The following is a 19082-nucleotide window of genomic DNA, read 5'->3' as shown; positions in this document are numbered from 1 at the left end:
GTTAGAACAAAATGTAAAACATTTTTCAGAACACATATGAAGAGTTGAAATTCACCCTCTCAGAGGCTATTCTTATCTTAAAATGCTATGCATTTCTTGCCATAAAAGCCACTACAACTGAGCAAAAGCTATTCTAAGTGCACCATTCAAAAGACAAATTTTAGACAGAAAGGCATAGGAACTGCATAATCTAGTACAGGTATTTGTTTCTCTCAGAAGTCCACATTTTCAGAATGATTTTCTTGTGTCTTTTCTCTCTCCTGGGACTCAGCAGAGAGATAAGACAAAGAGCATAGTAATCAGCTACCTTTCTTCTCTAATATATTCTTAGAAACCTCCTGAAACAAATGACTGAACTTGACATTGCTCATCTAAACAATGGAGAATTATATTTTTTGAAACAAACTTTATTGAAATACAAGATGCAGTTTATAAATTAAACCCATTTTTGTGTACAGTTCAATAATTTTGTCAAATGCACACATAATTTAATCTCTAACATAATCAAAATAGAGAGGATTTCAATCACCTCATAATGTTCTCTTATATCCCTGTTCAGTCAATCTTAACACCCACCTGTGGCCCAGGCAACTCCCCCTCTGCTTTCTATAACTATGCATTTTATTTTTCTAATGTTTTTTGCAGATAGAATTGTACAACATGTGGTCTTTTTCTTTTGAGCCCCTAAAAGTAAAAAACTTTCCAGAAGAAGAAGAAATGTGGCAGAAGAAGAAGTCAGAGAGATTTGAGCACCAGAAGGACTTGACATGCTATTGCTGGTTTGAAAACGAAGAGGGCAATATAACAGCAATGCAGCTCTAGCATTAAGTGCTGAGAGAGGCTCCCTGCTGACAGACAGCAAGGAAATAAAGACCTCAGTCCCATAGCCACAAGAAACTGAGTCCTGCAAACAACATGAAACAGCTTAGATGAAAATTTCTCCCCAGATAATAACCCTGGTGAGCCAATATCTTAATTTTGGCCTTGTAAGACCTACAGAAGAGGAACCAGTCAAACTTACTCTCATTTCTGTCCTACAGAATTTAATGTTAATGAGAATGGATTGAAGCCACTACATTTATAGTTACAGCAGTGATAGAAAACTAGTGTAACATACAAACACAAAGAAGGGAAATAATGATATCTGTATAAATAATTAAAATTATTTAATTATTTATATTAAATAATTTTAATATATTTAATATAAAAATTGGCCAAGATGGCCTACTAGACACAGCCAGGAAGAGCATCTCCCACTGAGAGAAAAGACCCTCAATAAACCGGCACACTCTGTGCAGATCTTTGGAAGGAAGGCATTGGGAGCAGACAGAGGGAGGATACAGACCCTAGGCTGAAGGGGGAGAAAATCTGGGAACGCTGCATAGGGTTGACAAGCACCAGGACTCATTCCTGGCCCCCAGTGGCTCCTAGGGAAGGGTTGAGTTAAATAGTCAAGGAATGACCCACTGTTACCACAGAGCTCTAGAATTCTAGCTGCAAGAGACCCCTCAACCCTCGTGGACATTTGAGCTGGCAGGGTGAGATACTTAGAGAGGTGGCAGAGACAGAACTCAGCCTATGTGAATTTGGACAGAGCAGAACTCTCTTGCCTGTGCAATTGTGACAGTCTGTTCTGAGTGACCCCAGTCTGTAGGCCTCTCCCTAGTTCCTAGCTGGGTGTGCTCATTTGCAGCTCAGCCTCAGATGCTCAGTTGGGGTGCTTCCCAGCAGCTACTACTATAGCTCATTCACTGACTGGCCCCACATAACCGTTGGAAAGATTCTGCAGATGGGCCCCCACTGGCATGAACTTGACCCAAGACACATAGTCATCAGATTCTTCAAGGTCAACACACAAAAAAACCTATAAAAGGATGCTAGAGAGAAGGAGCAGATTATCTACAAACCTTATCAGGCTAACAGAACACCTTTCAGCATAAACCCTGCAAGTCAGAAAAGACTGAGGGTCTACATTCTGTATTTTTAAAGAAAACAAATTCCAACTATGAATTTCATATCCAGCCAAGCTAAGCTTCAGAAGCAAAATATAAATAAAAGTCTTTTCACTGCAGGAAATGCTAAGGAAATTTGTTACCAATAGACCTACCTTACAAAAGATGATTCAGGAAGTACTAGACATGGAAATGAAAGACCATTATCAGCCACCATAAAAACATACTTAAGTACATAGACCATTGATACTACAAAGCAACTACACAATCAGGTCTACATAATACTCAGCTAACAACACAATGACAGGATCAAATTTCACATACCAATATTAACCTTGAATGTAAAGGTGCTAACTGCCCCTAATTAAAAGGTGCAAGGTAGCAAGCTGGATAGAGAAGCAAATCCAATTGTGTGCTGTCTTCAAGAGACCTATTTCACATGCAATGATGCCCATAGGCTCAAAGTAAAGGGATGGACAAAAATCTACCAAATACACAGAAAACAAAAACAAACAAAAAAAAGAAGGGGATGCCATTGTTATTAAAGACAAAACAGACTTTAAACCAACAATGATCCAAAAATACAAAAAAGAACATTATATAATGATAAAGGTTAAATTCAACAAGAAGATTTAACTATCCTAAATATATATGCAGTCAACATTGCAGTACCAAGATTCATTAAAAACATTTTAGAGACTTAAGAAGCTTAGATAATTACACAATAATCGTTGGATACTTCAACACCCCACTGACAGTATTAGACAAATCAAAAAGGAAGAATAATAACAAAGACATTCAGGATGTAAAGGTAACAGTTGACCAAATGGACCTAACAGACAGTTACAGCTACAGAACCTAACAGACAGCTACAAGAAAAATAGAATATACATTCTTCTGACCTGCAGATGGCAAATATTATAAATCAAACACACCCTCAGCCATAAAGCAATTGTTAACAAAATTAAAAAAGAAAAAACAGAAATCATACCAAACACATGCTTGGACCACAGTGCAATAAAAATAAAAATCTGTACTAGAAGATCTCTCAAAAACATAAAATTATATGGAAATTAAACAACCTGTTGCTGTATTACTTTTGGGTAAACAATAAAATTAAGGCTGAAATCAAAAAATTATTTGAAACTAATGAGAAGAAAGATAGAACCTACCAGAATCTCTGGTACACAACTAAAGTGGTGCTAAAAGTAAAGTTTTGGTGCTAATTGCCCATATCAGAAAGTTAGAAAGCTCTCAACTCTACCTAGAGGAGCCAGAAAAACAAGAGTAAATCAACCCTACAGTTGGCAGAAGAAAAGAAATAACCAAAATCAGAACTGAACTGAGCAAAATTCAGATAAAAAAAAATCATACAAAAGATCAACAAAACCAAAAGTTACTTTTTTAAGATTGACAGACCACAAACTAGACTAATAAAGAAAAAGAGAGATAAGATCCAAATGAATACAATCAGAAATGACTAATGCGACATGATCATACCCCCACAGAAATACAAAAATCCCTTAGACACTATTACAAATATTTCTATGAACACAAATAATAATCCTAAAAGAAATGGATAAACTCCTAGAAACATGCAACCTCCAAAGTTTGACCCAGAAAAAAATTGAAATCTTAAAAAGACAAATAATGAGTTCCCAAATTTCATCAGCAATTTAAAAAAAAAAAAACTTATCAACAAGAAAACACTAGACCAGGTAGATTCATAGCTGGTTCAAGTTCTACCAGATATATAGAGGAGAAGTGAGACCAATCCTATTGAAAATATTACAAAAAATTGAGGAGGAGGGATTCTTCTTTAACTCATTTTATGAGGTCAGCATCATCACAATACCAAAACCTGGCAGAGACACAACTAAAAAAGAAAACTTCAAGCAAATATTCCTGATGTTTGCAAAAATTCTCAACAAAATACTACTAGCAAACTGAATCCAGTTGCACACCAAAAAAGCTAATCCACCATGATCAAATAGGCTTTACTTCTGGGATGGAAGTATCCTTTGTGTTCAACATATGCAAATGAATACATGTGATTCATTACATAAATAAAACTAAAAGCAAAAACCACATGATATCTCAATAGAAGCAGAAAAGGCTTTGATAAAAGTCAATACTCCTTCTTGCTAAAAAAAAAAAAAAAAAAAAAAAAAAGAACAAAAACAAAAAACAAAAAACCCTTGGCCGGGCGCAGTGGCTCACACTTGTAATCCCAGCACTTTGGGAGGCTGAGGCAGGTGGATCACGAGGTTGGGAGATCAAGACCATCCTGGCTAACACAGTGAAATCCTTCTCTACCAAAAATACAAAAAAAAATAGCCAGGCGTGGTGGCAGGCACCTGTAGTCCCAGCTACTTAGGAGGCAGAGGCAGGAGAATGGCATGAACCCAGGAGGCAAAGCTTGCAGTGAGCTGAGATCATGCCACTGTATACCAGCCTGGGCAACAGAGCAAGACTCCATCTCAAAAAAAAAAAAAAAACAAAAACAAAAACAAACAAACAAACAAAAAAACAGACAAAAGAAACAAACCCTCAACAAACTAGGCATTGAAGGAATAATATACCTCAAAATAATAGGAGACATCTATAACAAATTCATAGCAAACATCATATGGAACAGGCAAAAGCTGGAAGCATTCCCCTTGAGAACCAGAACAAGACAAGGTAGCCCACTCTCCCCACTCCTATTTAACATAGTATTGGAAATCCCAGCCAGAGAAATCAGGCAAGACAAAGAAATAAAAGGCATCCAAATAGGAAGAGAGGAAGACAAACGATCTCTCTTTCAAGATTATATGATTTCATACCTAGAAAACCCCATACTCTCTGCCCAAAGCCTCATTGATATGATAAATAACTTCAGTGAAGTTTCAAGGTACAAAATCAGTTTGCAAAAATCAGTAGCATTTCTATACACCAATAACATCCAAACTGAGAGCCATATCAAGAATGTGATCCCATTCATAAGAACCACAAAAACAACAAAATAACTAGAAGTACAGCTAAACAGGGAGGTAAAAGATCTCTATAAGAATAATTACAAAACAGTGCTGAAAGCAATCAGAGACAACCCCATCAAATAGAAAAACATTCCATGCTCATAGATAAGAAGAATCAATACTGTTAAAATGGCAATAATTCCCAAAGTGATCCTATCGAACTACCAAATACATTTTTCACAAAACTAGAAAAAACTATTCTAAAATTCATATGAAACCAAAAAAGCCCAAACAGCTAAAGAATTCTTAAGTAAAAAGAACAAAACTGGAGGCATCACAGTACCCAAATTCAAACTACATTACAAGGCTACAGTAACCAAGACAGCATGGTACTGGTACAAAACAGACACATAGACCAATGGAACAGATTAGAGACCCCAGGAAAAAAAGCTGCCCACCTACATCCATCTGATCTTTGACAACGAGTGAGCATTACTGCCTGAGCCCCACCTCATGTAAGATCAGTGGCGGCACTAGATTCTCATAGGAGCTCAGACACTATTGTGAACTGCATATGCATGGTATCTAAGTTGTGTGTTCCTTATGATAATCTAATTCCTGATGATCTGAGGTGGAACAGTTTTATCCTGAAACCAGCCCCCTAAAAACCATGGAAAAATTGTCTTCCATGAAAGCAGTCCCTGGTCCCAAATAAGTTGAGGACCACCGACCTACAGAAGGAGAGAATATATTTGCAAACTATGCATCAGACAAAGGTCTAATATTCCGAATTTATAAGGAACTTAAACAACATAGCAAGCAAAAACAAAAAAAAAATCCCATTAAAAAATGGGCAAAGACATGAAGTGTCACTTCAAAGGAAGACATACATGTGGCCAACAATCATATGAAAATATTCTCAACATCACTCATCATTAAAGGAATGCAAATAAAAACCACACCACACCAGTCAGAATGGCTATTACTAAAAATAAAAATAACAGATGCTGGCAAGGTTGCAGAGAAAAGGGGACATGTCTATGCTGCTAGTCAAAATGTAAATTAGTTCAGCTCCTGTGGAAAGCAGTGTGGCAGTTTCTCAAATAACTTAAAGCAGGACTACCATCCAACTAAGCAATCCTATTATTGGGTATATACCTCCCAAAATATAAATTATTTTACCATTAATTTGCTTGGGATAATGGCTTCCTAAGACTCATGCGTGTGTATGTTCATCATAGCACTACTTACAATAGCAAAGACATAGAATCAACCTAGATGCCCATCAACTGTGAAGTGGATAAAGGAAATGTGGTACATATACACCATGGAATACTAACCAACAATAAAAATGAACAAAATCATCTGCTTTGCAGAATCATGGATGGAACTGGAGGCTATTATCCTAAGCAAATTAAGGCAAGAACCGAAAACCAAATAGTGCATGTCCTCACTTATAGTGGGAGCTAAACATTGAGTACACACAGGCATGAGGAAGGGAACAATAGACATAAGGGCCTACTTGAAGGTGGAGGATGGTCGGAGGGTAAGGATCTAAAAACTACCAGTTGGGTATTATACTCATTACCTAGGTGACAAAATAATCTGTACACCAAACCCCCGTGACATGAAACTTACCATGTAGCAAACCTGCACATGTACCCCCGAACCTAAAATAAAAGTTGGAAAAAATAGACAAATTTGAAAATCGTGATAATGATGGGTAAATCAGAAACAATCCTCCTTAAAAACACTCATGAGAGAGAAACATTTACAGTAAAACTGATTAAGAAAACAAGAAACCTAAATTATTTTAGAGTGATAACAATGGGAAAGAGTTTCCATACTGGATATCTAGATTTTTTCAATATTATTTATTTAAGGTAGGATGATTTTGGCATAAGTTTAGAAAAATAAATTATCAGAACAGAAGAGAGGCTGTAAATAAACCTACACATATCAAGTATCTTGATTTATGACAAAAAAAAAAAAACTCTGCAATTCAATGAGGAAAGAACGTTCTTTACAAAAGAATGGCATGCGGTGCTCAATTAAACATCCATTTAAAAAATGTGTCCATTGCCTCAAATCATGCCTAAAAATTAATTTGAGATGAATATTTGAACTAAATGTAAAGGTAAAACAATTAGCAGCTAGAAGAAAGCCTAGTGCAACAAAATGTGCTCATGACCTTGAGATAGCAACATTTAAAACAAAAACCAAAAACCAAAAACAAAAACAAAAAACACGGGTAGTATCAACCATAAAAGGAAAACAGACCAGGCTTGGTGGCCTGTAATCCCAGCACTTTGGGAGGCTGAGGGGGGTGGATCACGAGGTCAGGAGATCAAGACTATCCTGGCTAACGCGGTGAAACTCCGTCTCTACTAAAAATACAAAAATTAGCCGGGCATGGTGGCGGGCCTCTGTAGTCCCAGCTACTCGGGAGGCTGAGGCAGAAGAATGGCGTGAACCCAGGAGGCGGAATTTGCAGTGAGCAGAGATCTCGCCACTGCACTGCAGTCTGGGTGACAAAGCGAGACTCCATCTCAAAAATAATAATAATAATCTCTGCTTATCATATGATAATAATAACAAAGTGAGAAGGAAAGTCACAGACTTGCAGTAAATGCGCTTGAAAAAAATATGTTTATAAAATTATCCAACATGCATGTGAAAATATGTGCAACCTCATTAGGCCTCAGGAAATGCAAAGTAAAATCAGAAGGGGATCATCATATCAGAATAACAGTAATTAAAACTCTAGTAATTTCCAGTGTATGCCAAGAATGTAGACATCTAGAACTGTCATATTTCTGGCAGGATTTGAAATAGGTTCAGCCACTTAAAAAGTTAACAGTAGCTAAAAAGTCAAACCTTCATATAACTTGTGATTTTTATAATCCATTTGTGCTCTTGAGGAGATACTCAAGATTAATGGGTTAATGTGTCTATTAAAAGATTGTAGCAGCCTTATTCATAATAATTAAAAACTGAAAATCAACCAAGTATTCATCAAAATTGATTGGAACGAATGAAATACAATATTACATAGCAATTACAAATTTTTTATTTTTTATTTTTTTTGAGACAGAGTCTCGATCTGTCGCTCAGTTTGGAGTGCAGTGGTGTGATCTCAGCTCACTGCAACGTCTGCCTCTTGGGTTCAAACGAGGCTCCTGCCTCAGCCTCCTGAGTAGCTCAGATTACATGTGCCCACCACCATGCCTGGATAATTTTTGTATTTTAGTAGAGACAGGATTTAGCCATTTTGGCCAGGCTGATCTCGAACTCCTGATCTCAGGTGATCCGCCCACCTCAGCCTCACAAAGTGCTGGGATTATAGGTGTGACCCACCACGCCCAGACACAACTTTTTAAAGGAACTATTTTTACATGCAACATGTATCAGTAATCTCAGACAAAATGTTGAATGAAAGAAATCAGACAAAATTATTTACTTTTGTGTTTCTGTTTATATGAAATTCAAGAATAACCAAAACAAACCTGCGGGATCAGAAGTCCAAATAACAGTTACCTTGGTGTGTATAGGGATAGTAGTGGCTGTGAGAGGAATAAGTAAGTTTTCTGGGGAGCTGAAATATTTTATACCTTGATCTGTGTGATATTTAAAAGAGTGTATCCAGATCTAAAAATTAATCAAAACATACACCTGTGATTGGTATATTGATATACATCATTGATGTGACTCATTCTTCAATAAAAAGTAAAAAGTAATGTTAGAAATAAAAATCAACATAATAAGAGACAGTAGTCACATGAAATTACTATGCACTACCTTTCAAAAATACATTTGGAAAAAAGAATTGCTTCCTAGGAAGATACAGCTTTTCAAAATTATATAAAGAGAATATTCTTATTAATGCAATCAATTAGTGAAAGAAATGAGGTTTAAGGATTGAAAGCTAAAAAAACAGAACAGTGATTATTCATTCTTATAACAGAAAATTCAAAAGATTCAACAAAAAAATAATGGAGATTCATGAAACATTTCAGCAGTATCTTTAGCTATAGAATCTATGTACAAAATGTGATAAAATTTCATATATCAGGAACAACAAATTAGATAATAGAATTTTTTAAATCCTATTCTATAGATCTGAGTTGGTATAACATATCTAGCAATAATCCTATCAAATGTTGCCTATTTGGAGATAATAATTTTCCCTAAATTAAGTGATATATTTAATGTAGTTCAAAAAAAAAATCTCAGCAGGGTTTTAACAATTCTTACGAAGCTATCTAAAGTAATAAGCAACCAAAATTTGTCCATCAGAGTTCAAAATGTATTTACTAATTAAAACAATGTAGTTTCAAAATAGTGTTAGTCAAATATATATATATATATAGAGAGAGAGAGAGAGAGAGACTAGCAAAAGATGAAAAAATACTGCGAATGTGATACAAACAGACCCCTGAATATATTGAAAGGTGGTCTTGGCAGAAGAAGTGTTATGCATCAGCAAAGAAAAGATGCCTCTTCCTATAAATGATGCTAGGACAACTGGCTCTCCATATGGAGAATGATAAATTAGATGCCTACCTCTTACCATGCCTGAAATAAATTCCAGATGGATTAAATACCTATATGTGAAAATGAAAATATTGAAACATTTATAAGAAAATATATGAAAGCAACGTTACGACATCAATGCAGAGAATCTTTTTTAAAGGAGACAAATAAAATTACCCCATAGAGTTAAAAGTAAATACATAGTCTGAGAATATTTACAATGCTTATAACTAATACAATTCTGGCAGCCATTCTCCTTCTAGAAATACTTGCAACATCTACACAACAAGAACTGTAACAGATGTTGGGTGTAGAATTGTTTGAAATAGTAAAAAAAGTGAAATTTAGAAAAAACACTCATGCATATGTACATATATGCATATACATGCATATTTATATATATGTATACATAGATATTCTTCAAGTATATAGGAGATATATACACATTTATACATTCATATAGATAGATATACATAACATATATAACTAGGTATATGTGTATATATGTGTGTGTGCATATATCTCATTTCGTTCCAGATCATGAGTATTATAAAAGTAATCTATAACAACATATAATATATAATATACATCAAATATTACATATGAATTATTATGCGTGTATATATTATATTGTTATATGAATAGATATATGTGTGTGGATAGCTATATAGACAATAAATACATAGATATATTACCACAAATTTATCTATCTTGCTAGCTAGCTAGCTAACTATATTTGTTGTAAAACCATAAAATCAATGCTATATGAATTAAGTAATCTGATTTTTACAATACTCATGATCTGAAGTAATAGTGAATACATAATAAAAGGATGAAGGAACTGTGGAGAGAAAAAAAGTAGATTTCAAATGTGTGTATAGCATTCTACTTACACGAAAGTGAAAAATTTGCTTCAAATTTTTCATGAAAAACTTGAAGCAAAGTTATGTATTAATATTTTATAAGACTTAGGCCAGGCACGGTGGCTCATGCCTGTAATCACAACACTTTAGGAGGCCGAGGCGGGTGGATCACAAGGTCAGGAGTTTGATACCAGTCTGATCAACATGGTGAAACCCCGTCTCTACTAAAAAAATACAAACATTAGCTGGTCGTGGCGGCGTGCACCTTTAGTCCCAGCTACTCGGGAGGCTGAGGCAGGAGAATCGCTTGAATCCAGGAGGCAGAGGTTGCAGTGAGCTGAGATCATGCCACTGCACTCCAGCCTGGGCAATTGAATGAGACTGTCTCACAAAAAATATTGGTAAGACTTGGTGGAACATACATAGATTCAGTTATATTTTATCTGTATTTTATGATCATCATGATGATTAATTTCCAAAGTATCAATATGAAAACACTTTGAGATGCATGTTGCATATTATAATTAAGGACTCTTACCTACTAAATTTGACAGTTTTCCCAGCAACTTTATTTGGAAGGACTAAAAATTACATATAAAATATTATTTCTATTCTCAATCTACACTGCATTATTATAAATAATAAATAGTATGGCATGAAGTATAGATACTATAAGAGAGAAGCAACAGACATATTTAAAAGCAATTTATTTGTAACAGAATTAGAGATGTCCAATGGACCTCAAAAATCAGAGAATCTGAATAGAACAAGCAAGTGCACTCCAAGAAAAAAAATAAAATTAAAAAAACGAGGTAAGTCATCAAAGTGGATATTGCTAGGATCTATTGTAGGGCAAATTAGGAGCTTGATCTAAATGGAGAAGATTCCATATTCGGGGACAAAGTGAGCGGTAACAAGGAATTTCAAAGACAGTATTAGATTATTATATACCTTGAAAGCTTGCCAGAGACATTAGTAGTTGAGAGATATACATGTTTCCTACATGAGGCAAATTTAACCTTTATAATTAGATTTAATTTCATTGGTCCCACAATGGGTATGCTGTGCTATCTCCTAGGGAGGGTGAATTCTGGTATTAACTCATTCTCCAGCTGTTTCATCTCTAGATGTTGGCTGGTCCAGAATATGGGTGATGACTCTACCCTTTAATGGTATAAATCCTGCCTAACTTTTCACTTCCCAAACCTCTCCAAAATAAATTTAGTCTGTATCTCAATGGAAGTGTAATAAATTTCCTGAGTAAAGGAGCTGGAGATTATTCCCAAACAATAGAACGTGAATTAGTTGGGGAAGTGAGATTACAGAGTACACTTAATTCTCTTGGTCTTTCCTTTATTCCTGGGCTTTTGTGAGCTTCTATCTGATATAAACACTCTCAAGGCCTTCACTAATCCCCTCACTCTTTTCCCTTCTTTCTGTATTGCATTAGAAATGAATATGTTCCTTTTTATATATAACTTTTACCTATACTTTCTGAAAAAAAATCTAGATATTTTGTCTCTGAAGCCAGATCACCTGGGCTGGAATAGAAGTTCTGTTGCTTACTAGCCGTACAACCTCAGGCAACTTATTATATTCTTCAATTGTCAGTTTGCTCGTTGTAATAAAAGAGGGTTTTTTCTGAACATTAAGTAAACTAAGACCACCTGTAACCCAATTATAAACTGGCCTAGCACATAGTAAGTGCCCAGAATAGTTAACTGTTGTTTCACATCATTTCTTGTAACTTCTGACTGATATCCTCTGGGGAATACCCTGTAGGGCAGGGTTCTCTAACGCCTGGGCCACGGACCAGTACTGGAATGAGGCTGCACAGCAGAAGGTGAGCAGCAGGCCCGTGAGAGAGCAAAGCTTCATCTGTATTTACAGCTGCTCCCTATCGCCGGCATTACTACCTGAGCATCGCCTCCTGTCGGATCAGGAGCAGCATTAGATTCTCAAAGGAGGGTGAACCCTGTTGGCAACTGCTGATGCCCCGTCTGGGACCATCTACTTACAGGAAAACAAGCTCAGGGCTCCCACTGATTCTACATTATAGTGAGTTGTATAATTATTTTATTATATATTGCAATGTAATAATAATAGAAATAAAGTGCACAATAAATATAACGCACTTGAATCATCCCAAAACCATCTCCCCAAAACCTACCCCAGTATGTGGTAAAATTGTCTTCCATCAAACTGGTCCCTGGTGCCAAAAAGTTTGGGGACTGCTGTTCTAGGGAATATTTTCAGTCTATGTGCTGCTCCAGTGGTAGATTCCACTCTTCTCTAGAAGTGAATATTGCAATTAACCAAGTTCTCTGGCCTTATAATTGGTTTAAGGATGGGCATATGGTACAATTAGGGGCAATGAAACAAAGGATTTTGGGGCAGGTGGGCGGGGGGGGTGGTGCTAGAAGCGAGGCAGGTGCTTATTTTTTACTATTATGAGTTTGTAACAACATAAATTGAAAGCTATTGGTATTTTATGATAACAAGGTTAAAACTAAGGCCACATTTGATTACATGTTACATATTTTTGTAGCTGTATTTTTTGTCACTTGCAACATGTATTGTAAATTATATACCTGGCTTAATAAGCTAAGAAGATAGCTGCAGTCCTATACTTAGATAACAAAATCTTTTCTCCTTTACATTTAAAGGAACTGTTTGGGGAAGAAATTGAGTAGATGTCTCCATCTTAACCCTTCATATATCTTATTCATCAAAAGCAGTACTAATGAAAATAAATGTTCATGGAAATTTACATGCTCTTGCTCAATCCTTGTTAGTGATAACAAGTAGGGCTTTTTGCTAAAGAGTATTCTAGGTCCATCAAAGAATAAATCTAACTCTAAACAAGAAATGCATCATTTTGCACCAGTGATTGATATATTACACATCATTCTTTTTTTTAAAATTTATTTATTATTATTATACTTTAAGTTGTAGGGTACATGTGCATAACGTGCAGGTTTGTTACATATGTATACTTGTGCCATGTTGGTGTGCTGCACCCATCAACTCGTTATTTACATCAGGTATAACTCCCAATGCAATCCCTCCCCCCTCCCCCCTCCCCATGGTAGGCCCCTGTGTGTGATGTTCTCCTTCCCGAGTCCAAGTGATCTCATTGTTCAGTTCCCACCTATGAGTGAGAACATGCGGTGTTTGGTTTTCTGTTCTTGTGATAGTTTGCTAAGAATGATGGTTTCCAGCTGCATCCATGTCCCTACAAAGGACACAAACTCATCCTTTTTGATGGCTGCATAGTATTCCATGGTGTATATGTGCCACATTTTCTTAATCCAATCTGTCACTGATGGACATTTGGGTTGATTCCAAGTCTTTGCTATTGTGAATAGTGCTGCAATAAACATACATGTGCATGTGTCTTTATAGCAGCATAATTTATAATCCTTTGGGTATATACCCAGTAATGGGATGGCTGGGTCATATGGTACATCTAGTTCTAGATCCTTGAGGAATCGCCATACTGTTTTCCATAATGGTTGAACTAGTTTACAATCCCACCAACAGTGTAAAAGTGTTCCTATTTCTCCACATCCTCTCCAGCACCTGTTGTTTCCTGACTTTTGAATGATCGCCATTCTAACTGGTGTGAGATGGTATCTCATTGTGGTTTTGATTTGCATTTCTCTGATGGCCAGTGATGATGAGCATTTTTTCATGTGTCTGTTGGCTGTATGAATGTCTTCTTTTGAGAAATGTCTGTTCATATCCTTTGCCCACTTTTTGATGGGGTTGTTTGTTTTTTTCTTGTAAATTTGTTTGAGTTCTTTGTAGGTTCTGGATATTAGCCCTTTGTCAGATGAGTAGATTGCAAAAATTTTCTCCCATTCTGTAGGTTGCCTATTCACTCTGATGGTAGTTTCTTTTGCTGTGCAGAAGCTCTTTAGTTTAATGAGATCCCATTTGTCAATTTTGGCTTTTGCTGCCGTTGCTTTTGGTGTTTTAGACATGAAGTCTTTGCCCATGCCTATGTTCTGAATGGTACTACCTAGGTTTTCCTCTAGGATTTTTATGGTATTAGGTCTAACATTTAAGTCTCTAATCCATCTTGAATTAATTTTCGTATAAGGAGTAAGGAAAGGATGCAGTTTCAGCTTTCTACTTACGGCTAGCCAATTTTCCCAGCACCATTTAATAAATAGGGAATCCTTTCCCCATTTCTTGTTTCTCTCAGGTTTGTCAAAGATCAAATGGCTGTAGATGTGTGGTATTATTTCTGAGGACTCTGTTCTGTTCCATTGGTCTATATCTCTGTTTTGGTACCAGTACCATGCTGTTTTGATTACTGTAGCCTTGTAGTATAGTTTGAAGTCAGGTAGCATGATGCATCCAGCTTTGTTCTTTTGACTTAGGATTGTCTTGGAGATGCGGGCTCTTTTTTGGTTCCATATGAACTTTAAAGCAGTTTTTTCCAATTCTGTGAAGAAACTCATTGGTAGCTTGATGGGGATGGCATTGAATCTATAAATTACCTTGGGCAGTATGGCCATTTTCACGATATTGATTCTTCCTATCCATGAGCATGGTATGTTCTTCCATTTGTTTGTGTCCTCTTTGATTTCACTGAGCAGTGGTTTGTAGTTCTCCTTGAAGAGGTCCTTTACATCCCTTGTAAGTTGGATTCCTAGGTATTTTATTCTCTTTGAAGCAATTGTGAATGGAAGTTCATTCCTGATTTGGCTCTCTGTTTGTCTGTTACTGGTGTATAAGAATGCTTGTGATTTTTGCACATTAATTTTGTATCCTGAGACTTTGCTGAAGTTGCTTATCAGCTTAAGGAGATTTTGGGCTGAGACAATGGGGTTTTCTAAATATACAATCATGTCATCTGCAAACAGGAACAGTTTGACTTCTTCTTTTCCTAACTGAATACCCTTGATTTCTTTCTCTTGCCTAATTGCCCTAGCCAGAACTTCCAACACTATGTTGAATAGGAGTGGTGAGAGAGGGCATCCCTGTCTTGTGCCAGTTTTCAAAGGGAATTTTTCCAGTTTTTGCCCATTCAGTATGATATTGGCTGTGGGTTTGTCATAAATAGCTCTTATTATTTTGAGGTACGTTCCATCAATACCGAATTTATTGAGCGTTTTTAGCATGAAGGGCTGTTGAATTTTGTCAAAAGCCTTTTCTGCATCTATTGAGATAATCATGTGGTTCTTGTCTTTGGTTCTGTTTATATGCTGGATTATGTTTATTGATTTGCGAATGTTGAACCAGCCTTGCATCCCAGGGATGAAGCCCACTTGATCATGGTGGATAAGCTTTTTGATGTGTTGCTGAATCCGGTTTGCCAGTATTTTATTGAGGATTTTTGCATCGATGTTCATCAGGGATATTGGTCTAAAATTCTCTTTTTTTGTTGTGTCTCTGCCAGGCTTTGGTATCAGGATGATGTTGGCCTCATAAAATGAGTTAGGGAGGATTCCCTCTTTTTCTATTGATTGGAATAGTTTCAGAAGGAATGGTACCAACTCCTCCTTGTATCTCTGGTAGAATTCAGCTGTGAATCCATCTGGTCCTGGACTTTTTTTGGTTGGTAGGCTATTAATTATTGCCTCAATTTCAGAGCCTGCTATTGGTCTATTCAGGGATTCAACTTCTTCCTGGTTTAGTCTTGGAAGAGTGTAAGTGTCCAGGAAATTATCCATTTCTTCTAGCTTTTCCAGTTTATTTGCGTAGAGGTGTTTATAGTATTCTCTGAGGGTAGTTTGTATTTCTGTGGGGTCGGTGGTGATATCCCCTTTATCATTTTTAATTGCGTCGATTTGATTCTTCTCTCTTTTCTTCTTTATTAGTCTTGCTAGTGGTCTGTCAATTTTGTTGATCTTTTCAAAAAACCAACTCCTGGATTCATTGATTTTTTGGAGAGTTTTTTGTGTCTCTATCTCCTTCAGTTCTGCTCTGATCTTAGTTATTTCTTGCCTTCTGCTAGCTTTCGAATGTGTTTGCTCTTGCTTCTCTAGTTCTTTTAATTGCGATGTTAGAGTGTCAATTTTAGATCTTTCCTGCTTTCTCTTGTGGGCATGTAGTGCTATAAATTTCCCTCTACACACTGCTTTAAATGTGTCCCAGAGATTCTGGTATGTTGTATCTTTGTTCTCATTGGTTTCAAAGAACATCTTTATTTCTGCCTTCATTTCGTTATGTACCCAGTAGTCATTCAGGAGCAGGTTGTTCAGTTTCCATGTAGTTGAGCGGTTTTGATTGAGTTTCTTAGTCCTGAGTTCTAGTTTGATTGCACTGTGGTCTGAGAGACAGTTTGTTATAATTTCTGTTCTTGTACATTTGCTGAGGAGTGCTTTACTTCCAATTACGTGGTCGATTTTGGAGTAAGTACGATATGGTGCTGAGAAGAATGTATATTCTGTTGATTTGGGGTGGAGAGTTCTATAGATGTCTATTAGGTCTGCTTGCTGCAGATAAGTTCAATTCCTGGATATCCTTGTTAACTTTCTGTCTCGTTGATCTGTCTAATGTTGACAGTGGAGTGTTGAAGTCTCCCATTATTATTGTATAGGAGTCTAAGTCTCTTTGTAAGTCTCTAAGGACTTGCTTGATGAATCTGGGTGCTCCTGTATTGGGTGCATATATATTTAGGATAGTTAGCTCTTCCTGTTGAATTGATCCCTTAACCATTATGTAATGGCCTTCTTTGTCTCTTTGATCTTTGATGGTTTAAAGTCTGTTTTATCAGAGACTAGTATTGCAACCCCCGCTTTTTTTTGTTCTCCATTTGCTTGGTAAATCTTCCTCCATCCCTTTATTTTGAGCCTATGTATGTCTCTGCGTGTGAGATGGGTCTCCTGAATACAGCAGACTGATGGGTCTTGACTCTTTATCCAGTTTGCCAGTCTGTGTCTTTTAATTGGAGCATTTAGTCCATTTACATTTAAGGTTAAGATTGTTATGTGTGAACTTGATCCTGCCATTATGATATTAACTGGTTATTTTGCTCGTTAGTTGATGCAGTTTCTTCCTAGCCTCCATGGTCTTTACATTTTGGCATGTTTTTGCAATGGCTGGTACCGGTTGTTCCTTTCCATGTTTAGTGCTTCCTTCAGGGTCTCTTGTAAGGCAGGTCTAGTGGTGACAAAATCTCTAAGCATTTGCTTATCTGTAAAGGATTTTATTTCTCCTTCACTTATGAAACTTAGTTTGGCTGGATATGAAATTCTGGGTTGAAAATTCTTTTCTTTAAGAATGTTGAATATTGGCCCCCACTCTCTTCTGGCTTGGAGAGTTTCTGCCGAGAGATCTGCTGTTAGTCTGATGGGCTTCCCTTTGTGGGTAACCCGACCTTTCTCTCTGGCTGCCCTTAAGATTTTTTCCTTCATTTCAACTTTGGTGAATCTGGCAATTATGTGTCTTGGAGTTGCTCTTCTCGAGGAGTATCTTTGTGGCGTTCTCTGTATTTCCTGGAAAAATATGGAACGCTTCACGAATTTGCGTGTCATCCACGCGCAGGTGCCATGCTGATCTTCTCTGTATCGTTCCAATTTTAGTATATGTGCTGCCGAAGCGAGCACATATTACACATCATTCTTATTTAAGACTGTAAACAAGATTTTATATCTCATTGTAGTTAATGAGAGAAACAATGATACTTTTATATGAGGTATTTTTTTTACCATAGTCATGAATAACAAAGCACTGAGATATTATTTAATCTTTAAGTTTCATTTTAGAAAATAACGGAAACGGAACTATTTTTAGTACCAGGAACCAGGAGGCAAAGAAATGTCTGTAGTAAATCCATCCAAATAATGAGAATCAATACATTCTGCAATATCTGATTGAACAAATCAATACTTGCAGAAAAGAGATTCAAAAGGGAGGTGATCTTAAATATGCATCTGGCTACTCCTTGATGAACAGATTGCCTTCCTTAATGCTTAAAGTTTAGAAACATTAAAAAAAAAACCACTTCTAATAGCACTTAAAAGATTAATTTTCATGCAATTCACTTCAGATTTTCAAAAAAATTAAAAATCATTACTTTTTTGCTTTATCATCTCCTCAGCATATTTCAGATGTCCTTTCAAAGAGAAATATTGTGACTTTGTTTTTAATTTTGGCATATGTAGTAGAGAAATTATGAAGAGTTGAAGAGTCCCATTCATCTTCCTTTTTTAATTACAACAGTTCATTCTTATTTACTTATGCAACCGAATCTGAATTTCAATATAATTTTTAGGTACAGTGAACCTCAATCTTGCAGATAAATATAAAATGATGAAATAATTTTAAGTTAAATTTGATTTTAGAACGAATACCTACCAATTTCTGAAATAATCATTTTGTTCTTTATTTAAATTTTGTGGTAGGAGACATTAGAATGCCCTTTGCTTCTTGTGTTGCACAAACTGAAAAGGCAGTCTAAATTTAGAAAGCATTACACAATTAATTTCAGGAGTCCTAATAATGAAATGTAAATAATGATTTTATTTTATTTTATTTTATTTTTTACTTTAAGTTCTGGGATACATGTGCAGGACACGCAGGTTTGTTACATAGGTATACATGAACCATGGTGGTTTGCTGCACCCATCAACCCGTCATCCAGGTTTTAAGACCCACATTCATTAGGTATTTGTCCTAATGCTCTCCTTCCCCTTGCCCCCAAAATAATGATTTTAATTAACAAGAATATGTAGTGTCACCATCCCCAAAGCATTCATTACACTGTTGATAGTCCATGAAATAACATGAATCCTTGACGATAATGAAATGTATAATTATAA

At 36.2% G+C, this 19082-nt stretch overlaps 1 non-coding gene across 1 annotated transcript; it reads right to left on the bottom strand.

Moving 5' to 3' along the window:
* Positions 1-17760: 17760 nt before the first annotated feature.
* Positions 17761-17867, bottom strand: LOC123568229 (U6 spliceosomal RNA). Its single transcript, XR_006691432.2, has one exon. It is a non-coding gene; the product is annotated as a U6 spliceosomal RNA (small nuclear RNA).
* Positions 17868-19082: the final 1215 nt, after the last annotated feature.

The sequence above is a fragment of the Macaca fascicularis genome, chromosome 12, assembly GCF_037993035.2.
Source record: "Macaca fascicularis isolate 582-1 chromosome 12, T2T-MFA8v1.1".
Classification (NCBI taxonomy): domain Eukaryota; kingdom Metazoa; phylum Chordata; class Mammalia; order Primates; family Cercopithecidae; genus Macaca; species Macaca fascicularis.
This window is presented reverse-complemented; position numbering and strand designations above follow the sequence as displayed.